We start from the raw sequence: 12500 nt of genomic DNA on the forward strand, positions 1-12500 counted from the left end.
CAGGTCTTTGGTCTTCATTACTTGAAATATTTCATGCCATTTCCTTCAGGCTTGTAGTGTTTCTGTTGAGAAATCAGCTGATAGCCTTGTTGGAGCTACTTATTACTAGCAGTTTCTCCCTTGCTGCCTTTAAGATTCTCTCTTTGTGTTTAAATTTTTTCCTTCTATTTATAATGTGTCTTAGAGTGGGCCCCTTTGGGTTCATGTTGGAGCCCTCTGTGCTTCCTAGACTTTTTCCCTCACCAAGTTAGGGAGGTTTTCTGTCATTATTTTTTCAAGCAAGTTTTCTATCTTTTGCTCCTTTTCTTCTCCTTCTGGAATCCCTATGATACAAATATTGTTATATTTCATGTTTTCCTACAGATCTCTTAAACCATGTTCATTCTTTTTTAGTCTGTTTTTGTTTTGTTGCTCTGAGTGCATGCTTTTTTCTACTTTGTCTTCCAACTCACTGATTCAATCATCTTCATCTAGTCTGCTTTTAATTCCTTCTAGTGTATTCCTCATTTCAGATATTGTATTTTTCAATTCCTTCTGGTTCTTATTCATGGTTACTATGTCCTTTTTCATGCTGATGTAATTCCCACTAAGTTCCCTGTAGTTCTCACAGAGTTTCTTTAGCATCCTTATAACCATTACTTTGAATTCTATACCTGATCAATTGATTGCCTCAATTTAATTTAGCATTCTTTCTAGGGATTCCTCCTTTCCTTTCAATTGAGGGTTATTTGTCTCCCCAATTCAGGTGGCTCTTTTTGTGTGTTTCTACATGTTAGACTGATCTGTTTTGACTCCGTGTCTTCATTGGGTGGCCCCGTGTGGTAGGATTCTGTGGGTCTCAATAGTACAGTCTCCATGAACTGCTGACCTGGATACTCTAGGAATGTCCTTTATGCAGTTTATGTGGGCTCTCATTGTAATTCAGTTTTGGGTGTTTTTGGTTTATCCATTGGTGGATTCTCCCCTCTGGCTGGCTGACTGAGAGTCACACCCCCACCACATCTTGTATGGTGTTGTACAGGAGCTGCCTACAAGGCTGTCTTGGCAGCCACAAGGCAAGTAGACTTCTGCTCCCACCCACCAAGCTGTTTTTTAAAAATTCTTACAGCAACCCAGTATTTTTGCAAATTAATTACATTAACCAAACTTCCAATATAATATAGCAGCCAGAATTCCAATTTATTAATTTACAATGATACAGATAGCTTTAGAACAAAACAGATATGTCCTTCAATCAACGTAACTTTTTTATAAGGCAATTTTTTTAAAAAACTAAATTGAAAAGTCAATAATAGAAAAAATTAAAAATAATTAAAGAATAAAAAACTAAATTGACATTAGAATGCTACTGCATGAGCATGGATTGTAGCAAGAGAGGTAATTGCCATGGCATTTGGTAGTGTTGGACTGGGACTCCAAGCTCTACCATCAAGAGCAGATAAAGATGGATTGAACATGGGCATATGAAGCAAAAGGGTTGCCGGTTCGATTCCCAGTCAGGGCACATGTCTGGGTTGTGGGCCAGGTTCCCAGTAGGGACACATGAGAAGCAACCACACATTGATGTTTCTCTCCCACTCTTTTTCCTTCCCTTCCCCTCTCTCTAAAAATAAAAAATATCTTTATTTTTTTTAAAAAAGCAGATAAAGGTCTTTTAAATGAGCATTGCTGATTCTTTCTTCTTTGATTTCTGTTTCCTGCTTGTCATTCCCATTACTTCCTCAAATATAGATACTGTAGATGTAGATGTAGAAATATAGACACACAAATTTATATTTATACACAGACACATATTTTATCTATAATAGATAGGATACTATCAATTAGGCAATGGCCAAATTTTGTTTTGCTTTTTCTTCTGGCGTACTTGAGGCTTGGGGGGGTTGTTCTTGTTTTTTTGTTTGTTTGTTTTTTGGCTTGAAGAGAGACATTTACTATTTTTCCCCATGTAAATATAATATGCCCTTTTTAGAAGTTTTTTAAAAGTACAGTCAAGAAAAAATATGAGAGAAAACTCTTTCATGATTCTACTACCTAGATATAACAATTTAAAATTTGGGGATATTGTACTCCAGAATTTTAAAAAATAAAATAGGGTCTATGTCAACTATAATTAAGAAATAAAAATAAGTAAGTAAGGTCATATTATAAATGCTGTTTTGAAGACTTTTAAAAATTTTATAAATCATAATTATTGCTCCATGTTAAAAGTTGTATGTTGTTTCCAATTTTATTCTATTACAAACAGTTCTTTATAAACATCCTCATAATTATGTTGGAATATAGTTTTTTTCTTAAGGTATCTAAATTCACCTACCACAGTCATTTTATGTTAATTTTCTATTTTAACCATTAATGTTCAAGGTTCTTTGTGTGTTTTCTATAATATGAAATTCTTTCATATTTATATATTGCTTTTAAAAGTATTTTGCTTTATATATCACATTTAGATTTTTAAATACTTTATATATTATATTTTTATACTATTCACAATCTCCTGAAGTAAAGAAAAAGGAGACTTTTTTCACTTTTAACTAACTGAAAAAAGAGTTAACTGAAGCATATGGAGTGATTTTTCTCAAGATCATATAGCTGGTGAGTGAGAGAGGGGGGCTAGAAGTTTCTTACTTTTCTTAGATTATTAACTTTTCTCTCTCTTATTTATCCTCACCCAAGGATACGTTTACTGATTTTAGAGAGAGAGTGAGGGGAAGAGATTGACAGAGAGAGAAACATGAATGTGAGAAACATCAGTCAATTGCCTCCCATATATGCCCCAACAGGGGATGGAACCTACAACCTAGACATGTACCCTGATGAAAATCAGATGACACTCCAACCAGCTAAGCCACCCAGCCAGGGAGGGCAGTAATTTCTCTCTTGTGATCAAGACCCTTGTTAGGATTCATGAGGCAATCGTAAAGGGTCCACAGATATGCATCATGCATTGTCTGGAAACAGAATAGTATAGACATATCATTTTTTAGAAAATGTTGCAATTAATAAACATAATTTTGTTGGAAACAAGTATTAAATTAATGGTTGCTTTTTGTTTGTATAGTTTCTAAATCAAAGGATAAAAATGTATTTATCATCTCTTGGAAGATCCACAACTTTTTTAATGTTGGAAAGGCATCCTTGTACTTGAAAAAATTAGGAACCAGTGATTTTTGACCTTTGGGATTTACTGTATTTGCTCTCAAGTATCATAAAATGGCTTAGAACTCTCGATAAAACCATGGTGTAAAAATATAGCCAGCAAGATTTTATCATAAATAAAATTTCCCCCATGATAAGAATTATGCTGCCCTGAAATATTCTTACTGGGTTTTGTTCTTTAGAACTTTCAAAGAAAAAAGAATAGGTGGTTGAAACTGTATAAAGATGTAAGACATGAAGATGTGAGACATGAAAGGCAATACATGTGAATAACTCTTTCTTGTCACAGTTTGTAGAAGTATTCTGGGCCTTGGCAAGGTAGGAGAGCCAATAATAAATCACACTGCAGACTGGAGGGAGGCCCTTGCCTCCCATCTGAAGAACTAACCATTTCTTAGCTCTACTAAATCAGAGTACCTAGAACCAGCCTAATGTGGATCCTCAAGGCAGAACCCTTATTTATCCTTACTTCAGACACTAATCAGAAATTAATGATTTAAGTAATTTTCCCTTCAGCTTTCTTGAAAATGCAGAACATTTGTGAACATTCATAAATAAGTTACCTGGAATTAGAAGTAGTCCTATTCATAGGGACAGAAAGTACAATGGTGGTTGCCAGGTAGAGGGGAATAGAAAGGTGTTGTTTAATAGGTAAAAGTTTCAGTTTTTCAAGATAAAAAAAGTCTGGAGATAGAAGTTGGAGATTGTTGTACAACATGAAATATACTTAATGACACATTTAAAAATATTTAAAATGGTAAGTTTTATTTTATATTATACCACAATTTTAAAAAAACCTTTTTTTTTAAAAGTAGGTTGCCTGGAAATTAGTGTTTGAAACAGATTTTTCTCTAGGACCTTCACTCACAAAATCCAAGTACAATAGAATTATTCTAAGACATTTCACTTTTTTGGTATGAATTTTATTCATAGACAGGCAAAAGATAATATATAAAAATTAATAAATAGTTCTAATAATTCCTAAATCATATCATCTTATTTATGTGGACAAAAAAAATTCACAAAAACTTGAAGATAAAAAAATAGTAATCTATGCAAATAATAACTCAATACTCAGATTTTTTTCTAGTACAGTAGTTCTCATTTAACTTCATGAATAGGTTCTTGAAAACTGCAGCTTTAAGCAAAATAACTTATAATCAATTTTACCATAGAATAATTGATACAAATAAGAGTTAGGTTCTGATGGCATATTTCTGGTCACAAAAACTTCACCAAAGCTTCTAAAGAACCAAAATTCTGAAATAAATGCAAGCTATACATGCATTTAAGCACGATTAATAAAAACAAATAAGATCATTATTTTCCAGCCCTCTTATTCCAGTTCAGGATCACAGGTGGTCAGAGCCTCTCTCAGCAGCTCCTCAGGGCACTGCAAGGTAGAAACCCACCTGGACAGGATAGCTTTCCATCACAGGGTGCATCACACCCCCACCCACACTTACTCAGACTGGGATACTTTGACATGCCAATTGACCTCCTGTGTATATCTTAGGGATTTGGGAGGAAACCAGAGTTCCAAGGGGAAATCCCGTCTCTCAGACAGGGAGAGAACTGTGCCCACTCTGTACAATGGCCCCTCCTCTGGGAATTGACTTTTTATTCTCATCAACGTTATAAGGAAACGAGTAAATGACATTGAATGAAATGGCATTGTTCAAGGACTTGCTGTACTGAGTTGTGTAACTTTAACTAGTTAATTATTCTTTTTGTATGTCAATTTCCTCATACTTTAAAACACGAGTATTAAAGCATACCTGCTGACAGGACTCATGAAAAATCGGTAATAAAACACAATAAAACACTTTTCAATTACAGTGTTAATACCTGAGTATTTAAATAATAGCACTTACAACGCCACTGTCCTTTGTATTTGACATCTGCCCCAGTTCATCATCATCATTAGCAGCATTTATTTAGCAGATCTAAATTTGCTTTATCTTGTTCCACATGGCATTTATATGTATTGAACATTTCTTTATTAAACAATTCAGGATCATAGAAAGACTAAGATACTCCTCACTTCCTTAGATGTCTCCTCTCTAAATCTCTTAACTTTAGCAATAGTTCCGTTTACCTAAGCTTCATACCAATCTTATGCTGACATCCTTTCTTAGAACACATGAGAAGTTAGGTATTTACCATTACCCTCAGTTGTCATTTTCTTGTCATAAAGCACATACCATAGAGTGGATATACTGCTGTGATATTTGTCACCACTCTACTTATTTGGCTAAAGAAGTCTTGTTTGATACGTGGTTGTCAGATCAAATTATAATTTAAATCCTTTAGCTATGTTTAGCCCCTTGGCAGTGGATGAGTTGAGAATTTAGAATTCAGAAGCAGATGGTTCAGGAGCGAGGTAACAGATACAAAACTTTTACCTCCTTGTCATTGGTTTGAATCTGAACTTGGTTGATTACTATTAATGTTCTATACAAGAGGTAAGTGATCTGATTTCAATCTCTAATGAACAGCACCAATGTTTAAAAAACTCATTACTCTTGGCACTAATTGGCATTCTTGTTGTCAGTGTCAGGCTAGAAGCCAAGGCCTGACTTAATCACTCTGGAAACCTGAACTGCTGCTGTGTCTGAGTCATCAGTCTAGATGGCCCATTCAGCCTTGGCCTTTCCTCAGAGCTTACAGCTCAGTGCAACTGTATATACTTCCCTCCATGTGACTCTGCAAACCCAGATTAAAAGACACTCACTTAAAATAATGTTTTAATATAATAATAATGATGATAATGGTGGCTAACATTTGTTGTCCATTTCCTAGGAGCTAAGTATTGCTCTAAGAATATTAACTGAATTCTCTCAGCAATCCTAAGAGTTAAGTACTATTATGTTCCCCATTTTTTTAGCGATGGAAACACTGAGGCACAAAGAATTGCCTCAGAAAAACTTGCCTATTTCTCAGATAATAAGTGGTGAAGTTGGAATGAGCTCTAAATACACTTACTTTCTGCCTAGTTATAGCATCTATTTGACTCTTCTTTCACCATCTTACTATATCACTGATTAGTATATATACATACACACTGATATATACATGTATATAAATACTATGCTCAAACCAAACAAGGCACACACCAATGTCTCGACTTTAAAACTGTTTATCTTCCTGTATTAGTTTATTTTTTGGAAAGACAATATAGCTTTCTTAAATTTGATTTAGATACATCATTATTCTCAGCTTAAGGTACTTAAATATCTTGATTTTACAATGGCTTTTATGGAGATAATGGCCCATACTTTCTGTACTAAATTAAATTATGTATTAAATATAAACAGCAGCTTGGTTGGTGTGGATACTGGGCTGGATCAGTTAAGGTCACTCAGGGAGCTAAGTAATGCTTTCTGGCTTATCTGCCTTTCAAGAAGTCTAATTTGGAGTCAGTCACAAATAGTTGAAATCTTTATTGGGAAAATATTATGTGTTTTAAGCATACTCTTTATTTCTAGGAAATCAGGGAGCTCTGTCTGTGACTCGAGCTGGTATCCTGAAAACCAGGGGATGAGACTGGACTGAACTGCCCCTCAGCCATGGGCAGTAGAGTACTGAAGCAATTCCAGATAAGCAGCCTATGGAAGCAAAAGAGTCTGATTTTATGGGGTGGGCAGAAAGCAAGGGCCTGATATAAGACAAAGGTTGTACAAAGGTGGTCATAAAAAATGGTAGTAAGCTAATGCAGGAGGATGCCTCTTCTGGAGCACCTGTGGAAGAACTCTTGGCTAAGAGTGGGTGCTACAAAGAGCCCCAAGCCTTTTCCAAAAGCAAGAATGGCCCATATCAATTATCTCAGGAACTGTACACATTCACTGAGCCAAAGCACATATACCCTGTAGTTCTTTAGTCGGTGACTGGTACACAATGAATATCCCTAATCATTTTTAGCTCTCTTCCTCATAGGAATTGACTTTTTTTTCTCTTTTTTCTCTTTTTTAGAGGGAGGGGAAGGGAGGAGGAAGAGAAACATTGACGTGAGAGAGGAACATCAATCAGTTGCCTCTCGAATGTCCCCAACTAGGAACCTGGCCCACAACCCAGGCATGTACCCTGACCGAGAATCAAACCTGTGACCTTTCAGTTTGCAGGCTGGCACTCAATGCACTGAGCCAGACAAGCCAGGGCAAACTGGTTCTTAATAGTGTTTCTGTGTTAAACTAATATTAAAACCATTAATTACAATTAAATCAGTTAATGTTGCTGAGAGTTTAGGTCCTTTGCTCTTTCCTGGGACACAGTACATGTTCTATAAGTATTTGTCAAATTTAGTAAATAACTTAGAACTCCACAATTAATGTATCATTTTTTGTGGCACACCATGGACAAATAATTAAGTGCCTATTTTGTGCCATGCCTTAAGTTTGAAACTGTGTAGACTGTAGAGAATTTTTAATGGCTCTGATTCTCAAGGAGTTGATCTACATAAATAGATAAAACATGAAATACATAAAAGAAAAATTAATTTAATTCAGCAATATAAGAAATGTTGCAATCACTGGTAGTTTAATTACATAGTAATTGGAGGAAACTGAACAAAGGTAAGGAAGAAAAAGAAGGTGATGAAATATTGCTAGAATTTTTTGGTTGGAGACAAGAATTTGTACAGAAGACTAGAAAGGTTGTTTGTATTTTATAGGTTCAGGATTATCACATTTCAGATTATACCAGGGCTTTTCTTATTCTTGGTTAAAATTTGCATAATATTGTCAGGCCGGTGGACTATCTACAAATAGATTTATCTGTAGCTCAGTTTACACTGTAGTAAATTTTTGTGTTTAACTTCTCTGTGACATTATCTGTATCCTTATTCCTTTTATTGACATTATCACCCACATTTTTAGTTAAAGTTTATTACCTAGGATGAAAGGAGAGGATAGCTAAAATGTTAACAAGAGACTGCTTAGACTAGGTTTTAACTAATCCATTCTCACTTTAGAATAAAGAACAATTAGGTGATAAGCAGAATGAATGAAAACGCTAAACAAAAAAAGGTTTTCCAGGGCTTTGTACATTAAAATTTGCTATCTTTATTTGATGGGAAGTTTACTAAAAAAAGTAAACACCAAATGGATAGATCCATATGCAAATAAAAATGTGAATTCTACTAGGTATATAAAATACAAATTTCTTTTGAACTATCCCTGGTTTAAATTCTCTAACCTCTTCCTTTATGCTCTTCTCTTCTTGGGAGCAAGTAGCTTTCATTCAACATTAACTAATTTCATGATAGATTTCATGTAATAAGATGATAAGTTCTCAGAAATGTGTATCAGCCCTTGCTATTTCAGTAACCAATTTCACTGAGTCTTCATTATGAAAATAGCCCTACACTTAGTCATACGCTATCTTTCATTTCTCTTCTGTTTTCTGTTAAACACCAAGTTCCCAAAATCAAATTAATAGCTTTATTAGCCCTTTACCTATCAATACATAGAAAAGTAATAGTAAATTTCCTCCTGTGGGTAGTTTTTTTATTTTTGAACTGACCTGCATCATTATTCTTCTGAGACGACAGAAGGGGACAATAAAAAAAGAATATGTTTTACAATAAAAGGCCTAGGTTTGAATTTGCCAACCTGTGCAGCAAACTGGCTGAGTAACTTAGAGAAAGCTAAATTTCTTTAAACCTCAGTTTCCTCCTTGTAATATTCAGAAAACAGTACTTTGCAGAGTTACTGTAAGTAGTGAAGAAGAGATAACTGAGGCTGCTGCCGGCTTAGAGTATTCTGGGAAGAAATGTTAATTACCATTTCCCTTCCATCACATCATCAGCGTTAGTTGATTATTTGGGTCATGCATAAGAACACAGAACTTTGTTTTCAGCTTTCTGAGATGTCAGTGCTGCCCCAAAATAGAATCTGAGCAGAATCACCCAGAGGGTGGCATACTGGCATTTAAGATATATAGTGCTAAGGTTATGAAGGGAGAGTATTCCAACTGTTATTTTTCTACCCCTAATTTGCAAGAAAATTCAGTGACCCATGTTGATGTGCTAGAAAATAATACCCAATGATCTAAATTTACTTTCAAAAGAGCAAAGCTCTTAATTGTCTCTGCAAAATGACAGTCATATAAAGAAACAAAAAAAATAGGTCTGTCAAAGCATTCAGACTGCCTTCCAATGCCCCGCCTTTCAGCAGTAATGCCTAATGCATATCAATTCATGTTCTCAGCTAAAATATTGCAGCAAGAATATATCTGAAAGCATTTGTTTTATTTTTTCCTTCTATATTTGCTTTTCCATGTGTTTGTTTAGTCATACAAAAGAATTTCAAGGTTGGTTTTGGTCACACAAAAATATAAACTTAAACTTCTACATAAAATACTTACTAAAAGAGAGTATGTGTTTTATGTTCATTTTTGCCCTTCCTTTTTTTTTCAGAAGCACCTTAGAAAGGTTAACATTTAAAATATTTGCAGTGGTTGTAAGCATAGATTTGGAGTTAGCCTTGGATTTAATCTTGGCACAGTCACTTGGTTGTTGTGTGACCTTGGACAAGTTTTTAACCTCTTTCTAAGCCCCAGTTCTCATTTGTAAAATGAGAATTAAAACATTACCTACTTCATAGATTGTTGAAGAAATACATAAAATAGAGCACAATGTCCATAAAGAGCTTAGTGTAGTGCCTAGCACATAGCTAAAGAATGTTACCTTATTTTTGCCTAGAAATGACACATATTTATGGGTTAATATAATCATTTATTAATGTGAAAAGTAGGAATCGTACACCTTCAGGAGTATATACTTGAGATTAATTGTTATAGATTTCTTCAATGACTTAATGATAATCACAGGATGCTCTTTTAGAAAATTCTGGGAACATATTTTCTTCTTGGAAATAATACTTTCTTACAACATGTTATCTTTGATATGTGCTACATATCAAAAACACAAATAAAGGAAACATTATTGGGTTTTCATAGAAAGCACATAGTAAAGATTTAATCTCATTAATATTAAAATAATTGGGTATTTTTCATAGATACTTTAATGAATATATTTACCAGCCTCGGCCATGTGGTTCATTTGGTTGGAGCATTGTCCTCTCTTCCCAAAAGGTTACGGTTGGATTCCTGGTGGGAGCATGCGTGGAACAGCCATGATTCTCTTTCTCTCTCTCCCTTTCTCTCTCTCTCAAATCAATAAACATATCCTCAGGTGAAGATTAAAAAGTATATATATTTAGTATATTCTCAGTTTTGTATCAAATAAAGGTATTTACACATGTTATTTGCAACCTATGGGTGGATATTTTTGCATTCCTTATGCTTTACTTTTTGTATTGTATCATTGTTATGCTTTTCATCTAACCTAAGGAGAGATCCAGAAAGTCTGCTTTCTTAGTCATCATCCACCCCCACCATCCCTCCAGGCTAAGAACAGTGTGCATACTGAGTTATTAAAGTTGATCTGAAAGAGCAATCTGTTCTAAATGACTGTCCCTGACCACGGAACCCTGTAAATACCCTTCGTTACTCTGGCGGGGCAGTATCACATTTCTTCATGCTACTTTTGTGGCTGATACAAGTTAGGCAGTGAGATTTGGACTTTGGATGATCCTTGTTGATTGATATAGAAATGGTGGTGCTTCTTCTGAGACAGGTAACCCAAAATTTGTTTTTCAGTATAATGTTGAAAATAGGTATTCTGTTTATAATTTTTTAAATGTTCTTACTTTTTAAAACTAAATAAGTTTGGAACTCATCTATTTAAAAATGTTTTTAGTTTTAGTTTTAGACAGTGTTTTCAATACCACTTAGATGAAAAAGAAATTTCTTTAGGATTTAATTGTACTTATCAACTACATTGTATCAAGGAATTTCTACAAGATCCTTATTAATCCACCATACATATATAATTTTGGAAGGTAAAAACTTCTCTGGTGTGATTATTTTTTATCATTAACAAAGGTTAAAATACATATACATGCTCTGTTCTTTAAAATAAGACATAAAGGGTTTTTTTTATCTGATACTGGAGAGGGGTACCTCGATATAAATCTACAACCTTTAAACAAGACATACTGAAACTTTGGTATATGTGAATGATTTCTTTTAAAGAGTTAGAATTTATAGCAATATGGAAAAATAGCAAATACAAGAATTTTATATGAATCCACTAGCACAGAAATCCTCGCATGCTTATTTTCCAAGTGAGGACTTCCTCCGTCAGAGATCTTCCAGATTCCTTGGCATTCCTGTGGATCATCCCAACCTGAGTAAATTGTTTCTAGCTGAGCGACTGCATTACGGTAACAGCTGAAGGCAAGCACAGGACCATGTTCAAACCACAGTAAACACATGTGTTAGATGGGCCACTCAACTTTACGGGTAAGGCTTAAGACATGTAACCTTTTGCTTGTTTGTCACTTATGAAATTTGTTTTTTTAACTATGTTAGGATTTTTTGAAGTTTAAAAAATTATTCTTTGTACCAGTGAGCTCTGGTAAAACCTGAACTAGTAGTTTTCTGGTGTAGAAACTAGTGAGATTAGTACTGATGGTATGCAGGATAGGGGCTGCATTACTTGGGAGCAGAAACTACTTTTTAAATCTAGAATCTAGAATACAAATTTGGTGTATTGTAAACTCAAGTTCCTGAGTATTATTTATTTAAAATATTTGTATCTACCTTTTTTTTCAAAGAGCTCAAAGTATTTGTACACTATGTATGAAATGTTATGGTAAATATGGAAGAGAACAAAAACTGCTATTCAGAAATTCTTTAGCTCTTTCTTCTGTAACTCTTTTATGCATTTTAAACCTATTTTAATTATTCCTATTGATTCCTAATTCCACTGCCCAACCAACTCTATTTTTCTCTTTCAGAATTTTGAGGGGGCAAGCTCTGCCCCCTCAAAATTCTAGACCTAGTGTAAGGTAGAGTACCAGACTTGTCGTGGCAGACCTTGCAGGGGAGTAGAAATGTGTTCACTTACAGTTTTGTAAACATTTTCCTTTAGAAAATAAAACTGTAGCACATCTTATTTGCTACCTGGAATAGAGGTTCCACATTCCCATGTCCGTACCCAAGACCTGGTAGCACTTATATTAATTATGACTCAAGATCTGAGTGAGATAGTGGGAGGAGAACCTCTCTTTAAATATGAAAAAATTTGCAACATCTACATAAATTAAAAATTCAAAAACACAATTAGGTAGTCTTTAGGTTAGCATCAGCACGGGATTAGGTAAGAACGTGTGAACCTGTACATTGAAGATCTGGATTCGTGCAGTAATGAAAATAACCTGTTCATAAAATTCAGTTCCTGGACCCCTTTCCCTCCTCAGCTTTTTTTTTCACTTGGA

General features: G+C 34.6%; 1 protein-coding gene across 3 annotated transcripts in view; it reads left to right on the top strand.

Annotated features, from left to right (window-relative positions):
• The window catches only part of MYPN (myopalladin), a 126680-nt gene that overhangs the window by 18053 nt on the left and 96127 nt on the right, over positions 1 to 12500 (top strand). Inside the window, exon 1 of one of the 3 annotated variants that reach the window (XM_053663831.1) lies at positions 11506 to 11523. The exons of the other annotated variants lie outside the window; for them this stretch is intronic. The gene's annotated coding sequence lies outside the window, so the exon portion shown is untranslated. Of the gene's footprint in view, positions 1 to 11505; positions 11524 to 12500 lie in introns of those variants that run through there. 3 annotated transcript variants of the gene reach the window in all.

This window comes from Artibeus jamaicensis, unplaced genomic scaffold, assembly GCF_021234435.1.
Source record: "Artibeus jamaicensis isolate MK-2021 breed Jamaican fruit bat unplaced genomic scaffold, CSHL_Jam_final contig_332, whole genome shotgun sequence".
NCBI classification, from domain to species: Eukaryota; Metazoa; Chordata; class Mammalia; order Chiroptera; family Phyllostomidae; genus Artibeus; species Artibeus jamaicensis.